Below are 10,847 nucleotides of genomic sequence, written 5' to 3'. Positions count from 1 at the left end.
AAAAAAATTGACTTGTAAGATTTGTTCTTAAATTGTCATGCATGATGTTAAGTTTTATATATAAAAATAATTTATGGCTCATACATCTCAATTCTCTATCACCACATAGGAGTAATTTGTCTAAAATGTTCCTTAATAAAAGGCATGTACTTGAACATGGGCTCTAAAATCTGTGGCAAAGTACTTTAAAATCCTGTTTGCATCTTGTCTGTGTCTTTAAAGGGCTTCCGTATTGTCTCGGGCTCCCCTGGAAATGCAGTAAGGATTCGTCTCACATCTCGGTTGTCATGGCAACAGCAGTCTTTCCCATAATGAGCTGCATCATCTGAACTGATGTCACAGCATCATGCAGCAGGTCACACAAGGCACCTCCTAGTATTGCATCTTACAGATGTGCCGTAAACATCAAAAGAGGATGATTTGAACAGGACATGGTAAGTGCTAAACGTTGTGTTGTTTTTAATTCCACCATTATTTTTTCCAGTTTTATGAGGTTTTTCTAATAGAAAAATGTGTGGGTTTTGCCTTGTGAAAATCATTTTGAAGAAAGATGCTGTATACCTAAATATTATTTTTCAGGCAGCCAGGCTAAGACAAAGGCCTACAGAAAATGCATTCTGTTTGAATGTTTAGACTTGTCTTTACATTTGTGATAATGCCCTGAAGATTTGAAGAGAATATATTTAAATTTCACAATCCAATTAAAGTTTCTACAATCTGATTTACTTAAATGGAAAGAATAGCTGGTTTGAATTTTAATGCCATAAACATAGCTTTTTCCTTTCTATGTCTCTTTATTTAAGCATTGCTAGTATGTGCAGCTCTTCTTTTAACCTATTTTATTTAAATAGCATGAATATAACCCATTTACTTTCATTGGCCTTCCATAACATAATAGTACAGAAAATACTTTGTGAACTGGGGCTGAACAAGCAACTGGAACAGTATTGATTTTAATAATGGTTCAGTACTGTCCTATTTCTGTTGGTATTTTTATATATCTATATATATATATACACACATTTATATAAAATTGTCAAACAATAACCAGGTATTTTGAAAGTACAGTAGCTTTTAGCTTTTCTACTGTTTGACTTTCTTTCAATCTGTTTTTTGTTTTGTTTTTTTTTTTTTTTTCTTTAATACTAATATAATCTAGTGACTTTTAGATCTGTCTTTTACTGGAAGAAAAAAGGTGCTGGTGTGTTTGTTTTTTTTTTTTTCTTTTTCCTCTTTCCTCTTTCCTCTTTTTCTTCCTGCTGCAACTGCAGTAAAAGGTGTAGCCAAAGATTCAGGCATTCTGTGGGGTTTTGCTATGAATAAAATAATACTGTCCACCTCTATCATGGGAAGAAAATACCTACCCTTTCTATTTAGCAAGCTGGTTAAAATAATGTCTGTGATATCTAGCAATTTTTCACAAAATCCAAGATTTGTTTATTTTATATTAAGGTCTTGCTTCTGGAGACCAGGCTAATTTTGCTTAACTTCAAGTTAATCTTGCTGCATGGTATACAACAGCATTAATTGTTTGATTTTGCTTGCTTAAAATATTCGGCCTTTCAGCTGGTTGCTATTAGAAAGAAAGAAAAGACCAGACACATGTCATTTTAATTGATCAATATGTCCACTAGGAATTAGGGAGTGGTCTCTGGCTCTGTTCTCCCTGTGCAGTTTATATTTCAAAAGTGCAACATGAAAAAAGAGCAACCACCAATCTTATACTGATGTCTATATTTATTGTGGTTTGTAGTCCCTTATACTTGATAAAGTATGGAGTAGTAAATATCATGAGATCTGACTGCTCTTAACAGGGAGGGGTGTGATGGTCTTGTCTGCCACAAGCTGGAATGGAGCTCTTCTATCTTAATTAGTCAGTCTGTACTGCATTATGTATGCTTTTTTTTCAGCATGGTTTGGGTGCATTTGTTGTTTGTTTGTTTTTCCTACTGTGAAGCACAAAGCAGATGACTTTAAATGAACATTAGAATGATGGTACTTTGTTTGTGGTGCATTTTACAGTACGAAAGTAGTGGGCTCCTGCGCTTGCTGTGCTCTCATCAGGCAAACTCAGAAGGTATGAGTTAGCAAGAGGGAGGGAGGGAGGAAGGGTGGGACAGCTCATGTCTGGCTAGTGTCGGAATTAGAGATGTCAAGAGAGCTGGTGAGCAATGCACTGAACTCACATCTTTAGGGATCATCAGAGAACAATTAATAAGGCGTGGCTGTAAGCAATGCTTGTTTGAAATATTATGCCTCTATTAATAATAATGTATTTTGTTAGGTTTTGAAAGTGACTTGCTTAGCACTAAAATTTCTCAATCTAGAGTTAAAAATAATGGGAAACATACTGAGGGAAAAGCAACAAATTTTGACAGTGTTAACAGAGAGAAGACCTGCTATGAGGCTGTGCAGAGTTTGTGAGGTGCTTTTTTTTGTTTGTGTTGGTTTTGTGTGTGTGTGTTTTCTTTTTTTTTTCCTCTCTAATAATGAGAGTGGAAATCATGTTGGTTTTTAAACTTATTTTTTTGAAAAAAGTTCCTGTTACTCTCTATTTCAAACAGTTGTCTCATAATTGTTTTCCCTGGGAAACACCCGTTACTAATGTAGCTGTGATGGCACTACTTGTTTCTTGGTGAACATCTCAGCTAATTCTGACTCCAGCTGAGTACCTGGATTGTAGAATATTTGTGTTTGTTTTTGTGTGGGCCCAAGTGTTTCACTGCAGTCTGTACATGAAGATATGGAAGAGTATGAAGTGATGAAGAGGGCCTTGCTCCAGAGAGCAAGCCTGACTCACTGAGTCAGAGCATGACTGAATGTAGAAGCACTACAGATGTATACAATTTTGCTTGCTATAGAGGCAGATTCATAACTGGTACTATTATGAGTGAGGCAGCATTCAGCAACAGAAAAACTGTGTTGCTTTCAGTTTTGTTCCACAGCTGGTTTGATTCTTCGTTACTGAAGGCAATACATTTTGTAAATACATCTATTCTTCCATGAAGTGGCTGAGTCTGGACACTTGGTCTGGAGGATAGAGTTCTTCTGTAAGTGCAGTTTCATACTGATGTGTAATTGGAGATGGGCGTGCATTAGTCACCTGAAAGGATGTTACTGTTTAATTTTTACTTTGCTCTGAAGGATTTTATTATATAATATCATTAATAAAATAGTTTCTACATAGCACTGAATGCAGAGAGAAACCGAAGCTTGGTTCCTCCCAAAACAGCTGTATGAATTGATGACAAAACCTGACTCCAGCAATGGAAGTTGGTACAGTTTTAACACTTCATGGATTTGTCAGCAAATGACAATGCAAAGGCTGCTTAGGAGGGGATCAGAGCATGGCCTCAGTGGAAGGAAGACTGCTTTATTCATTAAAGAGGAGTTGAGGCAACTCTGTGCTCTGGACTTCTGTCTTCTGTAGGTCATGTTTCAGTAGAACAGCGGTGAGTGGGTGTCCTGTACCTTCCACTCCCTGGCAGGTCTGGAATGGGTCTGTGTCAAGGAAATCATCCCCGGAAAGTCAAGTCAAAGGAGTCCTCTTTGTCAGAAGTGTTCAGGCATTGATCAGAACTGGTGGCATTTCCAAAATGCTGGTGAGTGATTTCCTTCATAATAATCGAGGAATTAAAAATAAGAAAAAAAATATTTGCCATGTCTTAATTTGCATGCACCGTTCTGTAAAAATCACTACTGCGGCATGTAAGAAATGCTGACAGAATTCTGGGCTTGACTTTTTTCTAGTCTGTGCTGAATGCTACTAGCTTCAGGGAGAGGTACAGTCAGACAGAATGTATGGAGTTCCAGATTTGAATTTAAAAGAAGGAGGATTTGTATATATTAAAATATAGCATGTTTGTCTGTTGAAATAGTATGTGTATATTTTGTATTGTAAGTATAGCCTCTACTATATAGTGAAGTGTCTGTACATTCTGTAATGAGATATTATACTGGTATTCCTGGTATAAAATTAATGATACAGGAATGCAAAGATGACTTCAAGGAATCATCTTGCAGCTAATTTATGTTTGAATACTGACATTTCTGTGGACTGAAGGGGGATAAGGTGCCTTTTGCTTTGCCTTTTTGGTGAAAATAGCCACTCATTAAAGCAGATTCTAGCTGCAGAAAATAAGAGAAGTTGTATATGTTACCCCTATCACAAGTCACCTGGGCTGGGCCAGGTCTTTCCTGCAAAGGGAAAAGCGGTGCTGGATGGAGAGCTGGGAGCAGTGTAGATTGCTGCTTTGTGCAGTGAGGAAGCAGGGATGTACAGTGTGTGGAAGCAGCAATGGATGGGCAACTGTATCTGACATCACTGTCACAATCCAGAACTCTCCTGAAAAGGTGGCTGCCGTCCTGGGCTTCCCTGCTTCTGCAGGCTTTGGCATAGGGGAAGAAAGACCTCAGCTACATTCCTAACCCTGACAAGTTTTTGCTATAGACATTTGCTATTTCATCAGTGCTTAAAGGCTCCTTGTCCCTTGTTTGCTGAGCAGGCACATATGCTGTTTAATCAGTTCTCTTGTACAAAGGCCCATTTCTCATATTCAATTTTGTATCTAACATTTTCTATTTATTTAAAAATAAAAGCACCTAACCCCACTTCATACCCATCAAATCAAACCTAAAAATGCATAATATAAATCCCTTAACTGGTTTGGTGTGGTCATAGTAGTTTTAACTATACAAATAGTCATGCCACATATACGCACACATATATATATAATGTCAGAAGGATCATCACAAAAATCACTCTTTAAGAGTATCAAAATATGTTTTTCTGAAGTAAAAAGGTTTCTTATATTGAAAATGTCTTCAGAAAAGCTTTGCTTTATGAGGAAAAGGGTCAGGGAATAAAGAAAAAAAAAAAACAATCCAGATAACTCTTCTATTCCTGTTTTGTGGTTGAACTACAGGTTTCAAATATCTAGACTCTAGCAAGGCTGACTCAGCTTTTAATCCCTCCAAGGTCAAAAAATTCAGCTCTGTGCAGTTTACAATGTCTGGCACTGTCAGACAGGATGTTTAAAGCCAGGAGTGCTCTCTGCTCTGTGTGAACAATCAGTTCTCATGGCACGTGTCAGATACTGGCTACCCCTGACAGCCTTGGCCAAAATACTGTCACCTCCTGCTTTTTGTCCAGTGTTCAATCCTGGCATCAGGCAAGATGGGACTTTCTACTGGTGAATGAACATCTTCTAAGGCATCTGGCAGTGGAGATAGCTTGTAAATGAAGAGTTGTCCAGCCTGGGGAATAATCATTGTGTCCTATCAACATCAAACTTAAGGGTAGAGGGTGAGTGCTGTGAATTGTAATGACACAATGACTCTTCCTTACCTTTACCAGCTGAGAGGCTTCTGGAACAGTTAAGAGCACCCAGAGCAGGTAGTCAGCTCTCTGGATGACTGATTGTTTTGCAGAGAGAGGCAGTAAAAAGGTGCCATGCGAAGGGAACCACAGAAGCCCCTGTGAGGCTGTTGGGCTTGTGTGGGTGTGGGCACAGGAAGGTCTAACCCCAAGTACTGCTGGTGGATGAAGTCCAACCACTTTCTCATAGACTCCAAGTACACTAAACATGTAGCTGGAATGTGATGTCTCTCTTTGGCAAAAAGATCTTTCAAGTGATAGCAATTTCTGTGAGGAAATATCTCTGTGAAATAGATTTCCCAGCCCCCCCCTCCTGTGGGAGCTGACACACTGAAAAAGATGGCCTTTGTTAGCATTAGATTGTACTAAAAGGAGTCCTAGCTTTTAGGTGAAGTGCCCAGATGCAATATTTAGTTTCAGTCTGGCTGCAAATTTATTAATTTTGTGTATGTTTTCTTTCAAGAGCTGCCCTGTACTGATTGTCTTGTGGGTTGTGTGTTTTTGGTTTGTTTGTTTTGTTTGGTGTTTTTCATTGTTGTTGTTCTGTTCTTTTGGTTTGGGTTTTTTGGTGGGGGGGGTGTGTGTTTCTTTGCTTTCCCCCTGTTTGTCATTCTGTGTCATTTTCACAGTATTTTCTCTTTGGACTAAGAGCTTGCAGCTGAGTCTGTGCTTCAGTCTTAAAATGCATTCCACCCAACCTCCATAACTCTTATGTGCATACTGTGTTAGACTTGCATTTCTTATTTTCAGCTCCTGCTCAATTCTCTCATGTGTGGACTTCCTCTGTGTACTCTTTCCAGCTTTCTGTTCCTGAATGTTACGCCTGCAGTTGCTCTCTTCTACCAAGTTGTCACTTTTTTTTAACTTATTTAAATCACTTGGAAAAAGGTTGCTTTTCATCTGGACAATTTCTGAAAAGATGTTTATGAAGAGTTATATATAGAAGACTTGTGGGACTTCAGGGTTTCTGCTGTGTTTTAAAATAACAAAGCAATTCAGATGTCTCTATTGAAGTTTGGATAGGGCCCCTTACAGTGCTAGGAGCTGTACAAATAGCTGAGAAATGGTATTGCAAGGCAGGCCTTAAGAAAATCAAATACCAGTTTACAATGACAAAACTAGAGAAAGACTTTTTTCAACGGCTAGATTTGTAATGAAAAACTGCACTTCAGATCTGAGTGCTATTCACAGAATAACTAGGGTCTAGTGAGAATGTTTTCAAATAAGGACATCTTTCAAAGCTGCTGCATGTAACTGCTCTATGCCACTTAGAATTTTCAAGTGTGTTAGATCATGTTTAAAAGCAGCTTGTCTTGACGAGGAGGCTAATTCCCTGGCAAAGGTGCTTCTGTACTAGCAAGTATGTGTCCTTCCTTGTACTTCAAGCTGCACTGCTAGTCTCCTAAAACATACTATACTTTGTCAGAAGAATAAATCAGGTTTTGGTTGCCCACAAAAATCCCCACCCAAATCCCCTAACTTCAGCTAGAAAAGGCTGCTGTCAGGTTTCAGCATGTCTAGTCTGTGTTGCTAAGGCAGTGACACAGCAGATACGTGAGTTGCCATTTTAAGGGTCAGCTATTAAAATATGCAGGGTATATTTTATGGATCCTTAATGTGCCATCTAGTCCTGTTCCTTCTCAAAACTTCATCACAGTATTATACTGGGTCATTAACAATAACAACCCCATTTTGGTTTTGATTATATTATGCACAGGTACCTTGGAAAATAATTAGGGGATTTTTGGTTTTCTTGTGTCTGGAGAAGGTGGAGTCCAAATGTGTTCTGTGCATGATGTAGGAACAGGCAGTGTATCAGCAACAATCACAATTGCTTTCAGAACAATTTTAACTCTTCAAGTGCTTGGCACCTCTTTGCAAGGCAATAGCTTTTTAAAGTAAACCGCTAAACAGACAGACTTGATTTTGTATTTCCGTAAATTATGCAGAAAACTTCTTAATTATTTCTTTTGTTCAGCTTCATTATGCCATTTTGAATTGGATTGGAACATCAGTTTCATTTGCTGGTCTCACCTATGTAATCCTTTCTCTAACATTTGAAGTTGCTTTGGTGAAGAGGGATAAACCCCCCTCAAATCCCTGTTGTTCCCTCTTCTTGTTAGGTGATATGAAGCAACGCTTGTCAGCATGTTGAGGACTTGAATGGTGAGTTATGTAGGACACTAGTTTAATGTTTGTTTGAGGTAAAGATCTTAGGTGTTCTCTCTCCAGTACTTGTCATGAAAATGTACCAAAGCTAGCATGGGTATAAATTTTAATGTAAGATGGAATAGAATAGAATAGAATAGAATAGAATAGAATAGAATAGAATCTGGTCAGAGAAGTGATAAGCTGCAGGAAAAGTAGCATTCAGCAGTGGCCTGGAACACTTGAATCAAGACCTGGAAACTGCTGCTGGCTCTGATACTAAATGTGCCCCTCACACATAATCTCTGAACTTGTGTCTCTTGTTCATCACTTGTGGAATAGACAAATTGCTACTGATCCCTTTTGTAAAACACCCCGTGTAAGTGCTCAGTGACACCACTATCAATTTAACTTTACACACACGCACATGCAGACAAGACAGTAGCACGTGCCAGACAGAATGGTGTAAGGGAATATTGCTGAATAAAAGACAGAGGTGGGTGCTGAAAATAAAATGTAAAAATCTAAAGGAAGGAAACTAGCTTTGGGGATTTTTGTCCTGGGATAAAGAACAGTAGAAGACTTATTGAATGTATGGAAAACTTTTTGATTTTCGCAACACAAAAATTACATAATGTATGCCAGGCTGTTGAGCCTGCTTAATTGGAAAAAAAAGCTTAATTCCACAATTAAGTTTGAAAAGACCAGGCAGGTATCTCTGTTAGCTATGTCTAAGTGATTTCCATATAGGCAGAGAGGCTGCAACACCTGGTCTGTAAAGCCTGAGGCAATATGTGCATGCCATTTTGCTGTAAAAGAAATCATTTATTTTTTTTGAGAAAGAAGAGGGACCCATCAGATTTTGCATGATCTTCAAGGCCTTCTTTCTGCAATTAGAGCTTGATGAGAATTATTCTACAAAATGCTGTTTTCTCGGTTGTTGCTGATTCATTAAAACATCTATTATTGATCTTCATTACACTTTCTTTGCCTAGGTTTTGTTCAGAGAGCAAACAACCCAAAACAACTCATGACTGATGCATGTGCATTAAAATGAGATATAACATACACAGGACTAACATCTGTTCTGAATTAGGCAGACCCCTGGGTTCTGGAGATATTGCTCTTTCCAGTCTAATAAATACCTTTAGAAGTCAGAATAGCTGTAACTGTCAAGTGAGCTAGGGATGTGTGTTTCCAATTCATGTGCCAATAGCTCAGGGAAGAATAGCATGGCAAGAATGGCACCTTATGAATGGTCAAGAGTAAAAGTAGCCCCCACAATTAATCTATATTGTTTTCTGACTCCCAATATAATTTACTAGCCACTTCACTTTAGTCTTCCTTAGACCTATATACTGGATGTAGCTTTGATTCCTGTATTCATCCCTTGAATTGTTAAAAAAAAAAACAAAAAACAAACCAAAACCAAATACACAAAACCCAAAATAAACAAAAAAAAACCCCAAACACACAACAAAAAACTAAGGATGCATGCAATACATAATTAAAACTAGTATGTTAAACTCAGCACCTAAAATTAACATTAGACATATTTGAATTCCAACAGTATGTTTCCTTAAACTTCTTTGCATGGCTTATAAATTAAATTGTGTGTTTCCATGTTCTTATTGGGTGTTAATTATTGACAGAGCATTTTTTTTTTTTTTGTTTTTAATTATTCTCATAAACTGACTTGCACCTCATGGCTTTATCTAATCCTTAATAAATTCAGAATCTGGACAACAATTACCTAATCAAATGTATGAAGATAAAATAAGGTTCTGAGAAACATTCTTTGATTTGTCTGGTGTTTTTATTGTTGCGGGCGAACCACAGGGAAGGCAGGGGTGTTAGAGAACCTCAATAAACCTTCAGTCTGTGAAACGGTATTTCCCTCCTCTACATCCAACCTGAAAACTATATGTTCTGAAAGGGAAATTTGATAGCATTTGGAGCCAAGAAAAATGCCAGTTTGGCAGGGCTCTGAATTTGTTGTGGCGGTTTTTGTTGTTGTTGTGTTTGTTGTTTGTTTGGTTTTTTTTTTAAGCAATATTTTCCTAGACTGGAGAAGGCCTCAGGGATTATAATTAGCCTGTCTTGGGCTGATTAGCGTTGGGTACTTGAAGATCCTTGATCAACAAAATAACATACCCTGACAGCCTAGTGTAAAGAAGTCCACTGTTTCACTCCTCCCTGCAGGGAGTCAAGGAAAGAATTGTTTTGGTAGATTAAATTCTTTTATGAGTAAAAATGTAGGATGTATTGAATATTTAGAGGTGGTTATCTCCTGGGCCAGGAAGCACTGTGCTTTATTCCAGCCTTTCAAAGCATTTTACTGAAAGTGAGGAAAATATGATCTGTGCTATAAGACTCTGTTTAAGCCCTCCTCATCCTATTAATGGTTTGTAACTGCTAGCTGTGCCATAAGCAAAATCTAGCTTTTTTTGTTAAAACCAGAAGCAGACATACATACATCTACAACTTAAACTACACATAAAAAAGTACTGATGATCAAAAGGCCAAATAGATGTGTTCTGCTAATCTATGTAGTTCTATGCTGGGACAAATTGTAAACAAGCGTATTAGTTTTAATTATGTATATTTTAAATGTAACTTCATAAATGAGTTTATATTATTTGCTAAATGGAAATGCAATTTTCTGTGTTCAACAAAGACTAGAGAATGAATAATTAAATGGAATGCAGAATGTGTAGATTGGAAATGGTTCAAGTTTCGTTCTGAAAATTGTTTCAAGTAATTTTAAAAGATCTTCATACAGAGAACTAAAATACTTAGTAATATGTTATTGCAATGTGAGTATTTTTGCAAACTAAACCTCTATGAATAGTTGCGTTGTTTGTAATCAATAAAATTCAGAGTTGGTTATACTATCAAATGTCATTTGCTACAGTTTGTTTGCAGCATTTTGACAATCTCTTCTAAGACATATCTTTAAAATATCACAGAATCCAAGTTAGATTCAAATGTCATGAAACAGGCAATATTTCCATAATGAACAAAATTCTGTTGACTGACCCTTTAGAAAACTGGTAAAGATGTAGATGTAGGTCAGGTTACCAGCCATTTGATAGAAAATTCATGAATCTAGTGGCACCTGTGTGGTGCTGAGAGTAGAAAAAAATCCAATGTTTCCCCATCATTATCAATCACACTAGGGCCTAGTATTGCACTTTTTGGGTTGTAATGCAATACAAATAACTTCCTTTTTTTAAGGGGAGTAAAAATATTGTTCTTTAAGATTAAAGAGATTAGAAGAGTAGAAGTATGGGAGTGGGAACAGGGACTGAAATCTAAACAT

At 37.4% G+C, this 10,847-nt stretch overlaps 1 protein-coding gene across 4 annotated transcripts in view; it reads left to right on the top strand.

Annotated features, from left to right (window-relative positions):
• Positions 1-222: 222 nt before the first annotated feature.
• Positions 223-10,847, top strand: part of AKAP6 (A-kinase anchoring protein 6) — a 284,148-nt gene continuing 273,523 nt past the window's right edge. For 2 of the 4 annotated variants that reach the window (XM_065064088.1, XM_065064084.1), the window contains exon 1: positions 223-434. The gene's annotated coding sequence lies outside the window, so the exon portion shown is untranslated. Of the gene's footprint in view, positions 435-2,022; positions 2,078-10,847 lie in introns of all 4 variants that reach the window. The other 2 variants (XM_065064087.1, XM_065064086.1) reach the window with 2 other exon arrangements.

The sequence above is a fragment of the Columba livia genome, chromosome 5, assembly GCF_036013475.1.
Source record: "Columba livia isolate bColLiv1 breed racing homer chromosome 5, bColLiv1.pat.W.v2, whole genome shotgun sequence".
NCBI lineage: Eukaryota > Metazoa > Chordata > Aves > Columbiformes > Columbidae > Columba > Columba livia.
Note: the sequence above shows the minus strand (reverse complement) of the source record. Positions and strands in the feature narration are given on the sequence as shown.